The 9,876-nt window shown below is 40.3% G+C and overlaps 1 protein-coding gene across 1 annotated transcript in view; it reads right to left on the bottom strand.

The window, feature by feature from the left end:
- Positions 1 to 7,331: 7,331 nt before the first annotated feature.
- Positions 7,332 to 9,876, bottom strand: part of LOC143766631 (uncharacterized) — a 51,680-nt gene continuing 49,135 nt past the window's right edge. The window contains exon 8 of the mRNA XM_077254437.1: positions 7,332 to 9,103. The gene's annotated coding sequence lies outside the window, so the exon portion shown is untranslated. The remainder of the gene's footprint in view (positions 9,104 to 9,876) is intronic.

The following is a 9,876-nucleotide window of genomic DNA, read 5'->3' as shown; positions in this document are numbered from 1 at the left end:
CTGGGTTAGTCATCTGCCAAAGGTACAGACAGTTATGGATGCTTTAAGAAATGCAGGGTTCATCATAATTCCAAAAAAATATGCCAAGTACCTAGGCTATGTCGTTAGGAGGGGCGAAATTAAGCTACAAATAAACACGATCGAGGCGATTCAAGAGTGGCTGCAACCACTTTCCAAGAAGCAAGTGAGGGCGTTTCTTGGAATTGTGGGGTACTATCGGCTATTCAGTCTGAGTTTTGCTATAACAGCCGCGCCATTGATAGATCTTCTTAAAGGCACCTGTTAGAAAAAATAACACTTTCTTACTTTTTAACTAAGAGTACAGTGAGGATAGAAATGAAAACAATATTGAATTGTGTGGATAAAACAAATCTTGATTAACCCCTTTCTGCCATTGGACGTACTATTCCGTCCATGTGGGGTGGGCCCTAATTCCCAAGGACAGAATAGTACGTCCAGCGCGATCGGCCGCGCTCACGGGGGGAGCGCGGCCGAGTGTCAGCTGCCTATTGCAGCTGACATCCGGCACTATGTGCCAGGAGCAGTCACGGACCGCCCGTGGCACATTATCCCCCGGCACACCGCGATCAAACATGATCGCGGTGTGCCGGCGGTACAGGGAAGCATCGCGCAGGGAGGGGGCTCCCTGCGTGCTTCCCTGAGACCCCCGGAGCAACGCGACGTGATCTCGTTGCTGCGAGGGTCTCTTAACCTCTCCTCCCTGCTGCAGGCCCGAATCCAAAATGGCCGCGGCATCCGGGTCCTGCAGGGAGGGAGGTGGCTTACCAAGTGCCTGCTCAGAGCAAGCGCTGGTAAGCCTGCAGCACTGTAAGTCAGATCGCCGATCTGACAGAGTGCTGTGCAAACTGTCAGATCAGCGATCTGTGATGTCCCCCCTGGGACAAAGTAAAAATGTCCCAAAAAAAATTTCCACATGTGTAAAAAAAAATCCTAAATAAAAAAATATATATTATTCCCATAAATACATTTCTTTATCTAAATAAAAAAGACAAAACAATAAAAGTACACATATTTAGTATCGCCGCGTCCGTAACGACCCAACCTATAAAACTGCCCCACTAGTTAACCCCTTCAGTGAACACCATAGGGAAAAAAAAAAACTAGGCAAAAAACGCTTTATCATACAGCCGAACAAAAAGTGGAATAACACGCAATCAAAAAGATGGATATAAATAACCATGGTACCGCTGAAAACGTCATCTTGTCCCGCAAAAAACGAGCTGCCACACACCGTCATCAAAGAAAAATTAAAAAAGTTATAGTCCTCAGAATAAAGCGATGCCAAAAACTATTTTATAGAAAAAATAATTCTTTTATCGTATAAAAGCGCCAAAATATAAAAAAATGATATAAATGAGGTATCGCTGTAATCGTACTGACCCGAAGAATAAAAATGCTTTATCAATTTTACTAAACGTGGAACGGTATAAACGCCCCTCCCAAAAGAAATTCATGAATAGCTGGTTTTTGGTCATTCTGCCTCACAAAAATCGGGATAAAAAGCGATCAAAAACTGTCACGTGTCCGAAAATGTCAACAATAAAAACTTCAACTCGTCCCGCAAAAAAAAAGACCTCACATGACTCTGTGGACCAAAATATGGAATAATTATAGATCTCAAAATGTGGAGACGCAAAAACTTTTTTGCTATAAAAAGCATCTTTTAGTGTGACAGCTGCCAATCATAAAAATCCGCTATAAAAAACCCTATAAAAGTAAATTAAACCCCCCTTCATCACCCCCTTAGGGAAAAATAATAAAATTAAAAAAATGTATTTATTTCCATTTTCCCATTAGGGCTAGGGTTACGGTTAGGGCTAGGGTTACGGTTAGGGCTAGGGTTAGAGATAGGGTTAAGGTTAGGGTTGGGGCTAAAGTTAGGGTTTGGATTACATTTACGGTTGGGATTAGAGTTAGGGTTGTGTCAGGGTTAGGGGTGTGGTTAGGGTTACCGTTGGGATTAGGGTTAGGGGTGTGTTTGGATTAGGGTTTCAGTTAGAATTGGGGAGTTTCCTCTGTTTAGGCACATCAGGGGCTCTCCAAACGCGACATGGCGTCTGATCTCAATTCCAGCCAATTCTGCATTGAAAAGGTAAAACAGTGCTCCTTCCCTTCCGAGCTTTCCTGTGCGCTCCAACAGGGGTTTACCCCAACATATGGGGCATCAGCGTACTCGGAACAAATTGGACAACAACTTTTGGGGTCCAATTTCTCTTGTTACCCTTGGGAAAATATAAATTTGGGGGGCTAAAAATCATTTTTGTGGGAAAAAAAGGATTTTTTATTTTCACGGCTCTGTGTACATCAGGGGCTCTGCAAATGCAACGTAACGCCTGCAGACCAATCCATCTAAGTCTGCATTCCAAATAGCGCTCCTTCCCTTCCGAGCTTTGCCATGCGCCCAAACAGTGGTTCCCCCCCACATATTGGGTATCAGAATACTCAGGACAAATTGGACAACAACTTTTGGGGTCCAATTTCTCCTGTTACCCTTGGTAAAATACAAAACTGGGGGCTAAAAAATAATTTTTATGGAAAAAAAAATATTTATTTTCACGGCTCTGCGTTATAAACTGTAGTGAAACCCTTTGTTGTTCGAAGTTCTCACAACACATCTAAATCAGTTCCTTGGGAGGTCTAGTTTCCAATATGGGGTCACTTGTGGGGTTTTTCTACTGTTTGGGTACATCATGGGCTCTGCAAATGCAACGTGACGCCTGCAGACCAATCCATCTAAGCCTGCATTCCAAATGGCGCTCCTTCCCTCCCGAGCTCTGCCATGCACCCAAACAGTGGTTCCCCCCACATATGGCGTATCAGCGTTCTCAGGACAAAATGCACAACAACTTTTGTGGTCCAATTTATCTGGTTACCCTTGTGAAAACACAAAACTGGGGGCTAAGAAATCATTTTTGTGAAAAAAAAAAGAATTTTTATTTTCACGGCTCTGCGTTATAAACTGTAGTGAAACACTTGGGGGTTCAAAGCTCCCAAAACACATCTAGATAAGTTCCGTAGGGGGTATACTTTCCAAAATGGTGTCACTTGTGGGGGGGTTTTAATGTTTAGGCACATCAGGGGCTCTCCAAATGCGACATGGTATCCCATCTCAATTCCAGTCAATTTTGCATTGAAAAGTCAAACGGCGCTCCTTCCCTTCCGAGCTCTGCCATGCGCCAAAACAGTCGTTTACCCCCACATATGGGGTATCGGTGTACTCAGGACAAATTGCACAACTTTTGTGGTCTAATTTCTTCTCTTACCCTTGGGAAAATAAAAAATTGAGGGCGAAAAGATCATTTTTGTGAAAAAATATTTTTTTATTTTTACGGCTCTGCATTATAAACTTCTGTGAAGCACTTGTTGGGTCAAAGTGCTCACCACACATCTAGATAAGTTCCTTAAGGGGTCTACTTTCCAAAATGTGGGGGTTTCAATGTTTAGGCACATCAGGGGCTCTCCAAACACAACATGGCGTCCCATCTCAATTCCAGTCAATTTTGCATTGAAAAGTCTAATGGGGCTCTGCAAACGCAATGTGATGCCTGCAGACCAACCCATCTAAGTCTGCATTCCAAATGACGCTCCTTCCCTTCTGAGCTCTGTCATACGCCCAAACAGTGGTTTACCCCCACATATTGGGTATCAGCGTACTCAGCACTAATTTACAACAACTTTTGGGGTCCATTTTCTCCTGTTACCCTTGGTAAAATAAAACAAATTGGAGCTGAAATAAATTTTGTGTGAAAAAAAGTTAAATGTTCATTTTTATTTAAACATTCCAAAAATTCCTGTGAAACACCTGAAGGGTTAATAAACGTCTTGAATGTGGTTTTGAGCACCTTGAGGGGTGCAGTTTTTAGAATGGTGTCACGCTTGGGTATTTTCTATCATATAGACCCCTCAAGATGACTTCAAATGAGGTGTGGTCCCTAAAAAGAAATGGTGTTGTAAAAATGAGAAATTGCTGGTCAACTTTTAACCCCCTATAACTCCCTAACAAAAAAAAATTTTGGTTCCAAAATTGTGCTGATGTAAAGTAGACATGTGGGAAAGGTTACCTATTAAGTATTTTGTGTGACATATCTCTGTGATTTAAGGGCATAAAAATTCAAAGTTGGAAAATTGTGAAATTTTCAAAATTTTCGCCAAATTTCCATTTATTTCACAAATAAACGCAAGTTATATAGAAGAAATGTTACCACTATCATGAAGTACAATATGTCACGAGAAAACAGTGTCAGAATCGCCAAGATCGGTTGAAGCGTTCCAGAGTTATAACCTCATAAAGGGACAGTGGTCAGAATTGTAAAAATTGGCCCCGTCAATAACATGCAAACCACCCTTGGGGGTAAAGGGGTTAAAGTTAATTCAAAAAATTGATTAGTAAAATGAAGAAAAGTAAGTTCATAGCACAAAAAAATATGTAATAGAATATAGAAGAGAAAACAAGCATTCATTGGTTCCTACAGATGGTCTTGAGGTTGATGTGGTCTGGGTTGGAGATTCTCAAAGTATGAGAGCTCTGTCTGAACAGGAGTTAGGTCGGTTTCTATACTATTTTGACCCATAGACTTACATTGGTTGCTCTTTTTCCTCTCATAACCACATATGGCGATTTGCCGCTATATTCATAGCCTCTACCATATTAGAACAACACTAGTAACTTATGGAATATGATTTTTAATTATTTGCACATTACCTCATTTTGAAATACTTAAGCCTATGGCCTATGACGTTTGGAAACCATTTACTATCTCCAAATAGACACATATTAACATAACATAGTAACATAGTTAGTAAGGCCGAAAAAAGACATTTGTCCAAACAGTTCAGCCCATATTCCATCATAATAAATCCCCAGATCTACGTCTTTCTACAGAACCTAATAATTGTATGATACAATATTGTTCTGCTCCAGGAAGACATCCAGGCCTCTCTTGAACCCCTCGACTGAGTTCGCCATCACCACCTCCTCAGGCAAGCAATTCCAGATTCTCACTGCCCTAACAGTAAAGAATCCTCTTCTATGTTGGTGGAAAAACCTTCTCTCCTCCAGACGCAAAGAATGCCCCCTTGTGCCCTTCACCTTCCTTGGTATAAACAGATCCTCAGCGAGATATTTGTATTGTCCCTTTATATACTTATACATGGTTATTAGATCGCCCCTCAGTCGTCTTTTTTCTAGACTAAATAATCCTAATTTTGCTAGTCTATCTGGGTATTGTAGTTCTCCCATCCCCTTTATTAATGTTGTTTCCCTCATTTGTACTCTCTCTAGTTCCATATCCTTCCTGAGCACCGGTGCCCAAAACTGGACACAGTACTCCATGTGCGGTCTAACTAGGGATTTGTACAGAGGCAGTATAATGCTCTCATCATCTAGACCTCTTTTAATGCACCCCATGATCCTGTGTGCCTTGGCAGCTGCTGCCTGGCCGCTCCAGGTAAGTTTATCATTAACTAGGATCCCCAAGTCCATCTCCCTGTCAGATTTACCCAGTGGTTTCCCATTCAGTGTGTAATGGTGATATTGATTCCTTCTTCCCATGTGTATAACCTTACATTTATCATTGTTATACCGCATCTGCCAGCTTTCAGCCCAAGTTTCCAACTTATCCAGATCCATCTGTAGCAGAATACTATCTTCTCTTGTATTAACTGCTTTACAGTTTTGTATTATCTGCAAAAATCCATATTTTACTGTGTAAACCTTCTACCAGATCATTAATGAATATGTTGAAGAGAACAGGTCCCAAAACCGACCCCTTCGGTACCCCACTGGTCACAGCGACCCAGTTAGAGACTATACCATTTATAACCACCCTCTGCTTTTTGAATATTGGCACCACATTTGCTATGCGCCAGTCCTGCGGAGCAGACCCCGTCGCTATAGAGTCCCTAAAAATAAGAAATAATGGTTTATCTATTACATTACTTAGTTCTCTTAGTATTCGTGGGTGTATGCCATCCGGACCCGGAGATTTTTCTATTTTAATCTTATTTAGCCGCTTTCGCACCTCTTCTTGGGTTAGATTGGTGACCCTTAATATAGGGTTTTCATTGTTTCTTGGGATTTCATACCAAAGTCCTCAGAATAACTCAGTCGCCCACTAACCAGAGTTAGACAACTGCATATGTTAAGTAATCTATATTTTTCATTATTGAAATAGATATTTTGCAGTCTCCCTGATTATGATTTGAGAAATATTATAATCAATCCTAAACTCATTCTCTCACCATTCATATCACGTTCATTCTTTATTCTGAAAACTTTGTATCAACTCCTGTGTTGAATGACATCTGAGCTTTGAAAATTATATAAAAATTAAATCAGAGTTATATTTTTCCGTTTTATCATCTCTCTTAAAATATTATCTTTTCATTTCTGTCTTTATCTTTTGATAAATTCTCTTAATTTTACACATAACTATTTGATACATTATACACAGCAAAACTACAATGAATATAATAACAATCAGATTAGATAAAACATTTCCTGCTGCCATTTTCGCTGAAGACTGTGACCAACTAGTTAGTGATTTTCCTAAATTTCTCCACCAAGATGAGCCTGACATACTCGTCCACTCATGTTCAATATCATGTAAATTCCCTTGCTCATGTCTGAATACAGTTTCAGCTACTTTTAATTGTTTTGTTAACACACCCTGTCACCCCAAAATCGAAGGTGAGCTAAGACCACCGGCATCAGGGGCTTATCTACAGCATTCTGTAATGCTGTAGATGAGCCCCTGATGTATCCTGAAAGATGAGAAAAAGAGGTTAGATTATACTCACCTGGGCGAGCGGTCCGATCCGATGGGCGTCGTGATCCGGTCCGAGGCCTCCCATCTTCTTACAATGACGTCATCTTCTTGTCTTCACGCTGCAGCTCCGGCGCAGACGTACTTTGTCTTCCCTGTAGAGGGCAAAGTACTGCAGCGCGCAGGCGCCGGGCCTCTCTGACCTTTCCCGGCGCCTGTGCACTGCAGTACTTTGCTCTGCCCTCAACAGGGAAGACAAAGTACGCCTGCGCCGGAGCCGCAGCGTGAAGACAAGAGGACATCATCGTAAGAAGATGGCAGGCCCCGGACCGCGACACCCATCGGACTGGACCGCAGCGGGACCACCCCTGGGTGAGTATAATATAACCTCTTTTTTTATCTTTCAGGTTAAATTGGGGGCTTATCTACAGCATTACAGAATGTATTACAGAATGCTGTAGATAAGCCCCTGATGCCGGTGGCCTTAGCTCACCTTCGATTTTTGGGGTGACAGGTTCCCTTTAACAAACCCTTGTCTTTCTTTATCTCATTTGTCCACATATCCCAAGGAAAACTATTTATTTGTGACAAACTGAACTGTATCGGGAGGATTTTCAGATTTCTTGAGCCTGTTGATGTAATATTTATACTTCCTTCCTTATTGAGAGTTTTCACATTTTACTCAATACAATATAAACCGATTTTCAGACTTTCAGCTTGTACACAAGATGAAAAGAATGCAGAAACAACTTCTTTTTCTGACATAACTTGGAAACAAATCTTGTCAGCGCTTACTGGTGTCACCAAGTCCTGGATCGTGTGTACATTCTCCACTCTGGCATGTGATGAGGTATGATTATGGAAACATGAATAATGAATGACTTTATCCTGTCCAGGTAGACACATCACCTTAGAAACAACATTTAAGCATCAGGAAATGTCTAATTGTTCAGTGTTTGTGTCATCAAATGCAAAATCTGTGTCCTGTAACTGATAATATAGCAATTGTGTTTGACTAACAGGAATTCCCAGAACAGTTATAGGAACCAGGGTTTCTTCTCTTCCCGACAACCATTGTTCTATTCCCATTTCCATGTTAATGAGATGTGATGGACACTGGGGATATGTAGAAGATATTTTCCAGTTAGACATGTTAAAAGTCCATATCATAGTCATAAACACTCCATCTCGTAATAAAGGTTTAGATTGGAACTGATTGATTTGGAAAGGAGTAGATGGTTGAAACCTTGTCTACTGCTGACCATCCATTTCACATTCACATCTTTACATTGTTTGTAGTTATTTTTACTTAAAACGCAACATTGGTAAAGTCCAGAATCCTAAGGAGATGGATTATCTGCAGAAAAAATAATATTCTTATTCAACCAACTCACATTACCGGATTCACTTCTGTGTATAACATTTATTGGACCATTTGAAAAACTTCCCAAAAATAATCTATCTTTGGTCCATGTTAGTGGAGATTCTGAAGGTAACTCTAACCTTGTGTTGCATTTTAATAATAAAGGAGACATATTTTCTTGACTATGTACTGCTTGTGGTGTAACCCTAACTTCTGGAGCTATAGTATTTGTTACTGTAAAAACTACAGATACCTGTACTTGTACTGGTTCTCTGTAAGTTCCATGTTTTTACCCAATCTTCATCTCCTTCTGTAACAGAAAGTAATGAAGGATCCAACATTTTCCCAAAAAGTTGTGTCGTTAACCAAATATCTGTTTTGGATCTTCCATCTTTCCGTTTTGTGATCACATCATTTGTAATATCACCTGAGCACACAGCTTTTTCTTCACCTTTTACCTCTATATTCCAGTATAACACATCTGTAGGATTACATTCCCATGTGCCCGTCTTATTATTGTGTACATAATCTCCTTGTAACTGTATAAACCCAGTCTTAGGTCCTGTGGAAGCATGTAATATTATGTCAGTGTCATGTATAAAGTGTAGCTCAATACAGCATTTTACACCAAAGCCCATGCAAATGTTTCCGGTAATATCTACTGAATCGTCCAGTATTTCTTTATCTATTAGGTTTTGTAGACTAGATCCTCTTGGTTTCCATGAATGTAGAGTTCTTTTGAAAGGTTCATTCATTTCAATAGTATTCGTTCCATGATGTAAAATATCTTCTGCATAGATCGCAGTTGAAATAGTACAAAGTAGCAGAAATGTAATTCCCATCAGATAGTAGCTTTCCTGGGAAATGTCTTCTTCTCCTGAAGGATTGATGTTGAATCCCTTCCATTAAGGTCATGGTGTTTCATATTCCAGCTCTTATTAGAAACCATTTCTTCCTAAAAGAAATGCAGTATTATCATTTTGCAACATACAATTTGCATTGATTGACATGTACACACACTCTTTGTTGTCTGCAGGTATTTTTAACCACATTAGATGCTTGTTGTACAAGAATCATACCTTGTCCCATGGTTTCGATTATCTCAAAGGGACCTTCCCAGTTACTTTCCCATGGTCCACTCTTCCTGAAAGTCTTAATCATCACTAGAGCCCCTTTCTTGAATTTGGATTCATATGGTGGCTCCATTCTCTGCATTCTTGATGCAACATGTGGAAGAATAGTTTTCCAGCAACAATTGCAACCATTTGGTCCTTGCAACAGTATCTTTTTGAGGTGTGAACAAAAATGGTTTAAGTGGAAAAATCAAAGGCATTTTTGTTCCTGTCATTAGTTCAAAAGGAGTAAATTGAGTTGTGGAAGAAGTTGTTCCTCTCACACTCAACAGTACCAAAGGTACAGCATCGACCCAAGTATTGCCTTTGTCCAATAACATTTTGGCAATTCTGGATTTTATTGTTCTGTTCATCCTTTCCACAATACCAGCAGACTGTGGATGGTAAGGTACATGGAATTGTTGTTGTACCCCTAGAATAGTACATACGGCTTGCATGATTTTTCCTGTAAAGTGACTTCCTCGATCAGAGGAGATCATTCTTGGGATCCCCAAGTACAAAAGACATGATAAACTAATGCTCTAACTGTAGACAAAGCATCATCTTTCCTGGCATGTAATATTTCAACCCATTTAGAAAAAACATATACTACAAC

This window comes from Ranitomeya variabilis, chromosome 4 (genome assembly GCF_051348905.1).
Source record: "Ranitomeya variabilis isolate aRanVar5 chromosome 4, aRanVar5.hap1, whole genome shotgun sequence".
In the NCBI taxonomy this organism is placed as follows: Eukaryota; Metazoa; Chordata; class Amphibia; order Anura; family Dendrobatidae; genus Ranitomeya; species Ranitomeya variabilis.
This window is presented reverse-complemented; position numbering and strand designations above follow the sequence as displayed.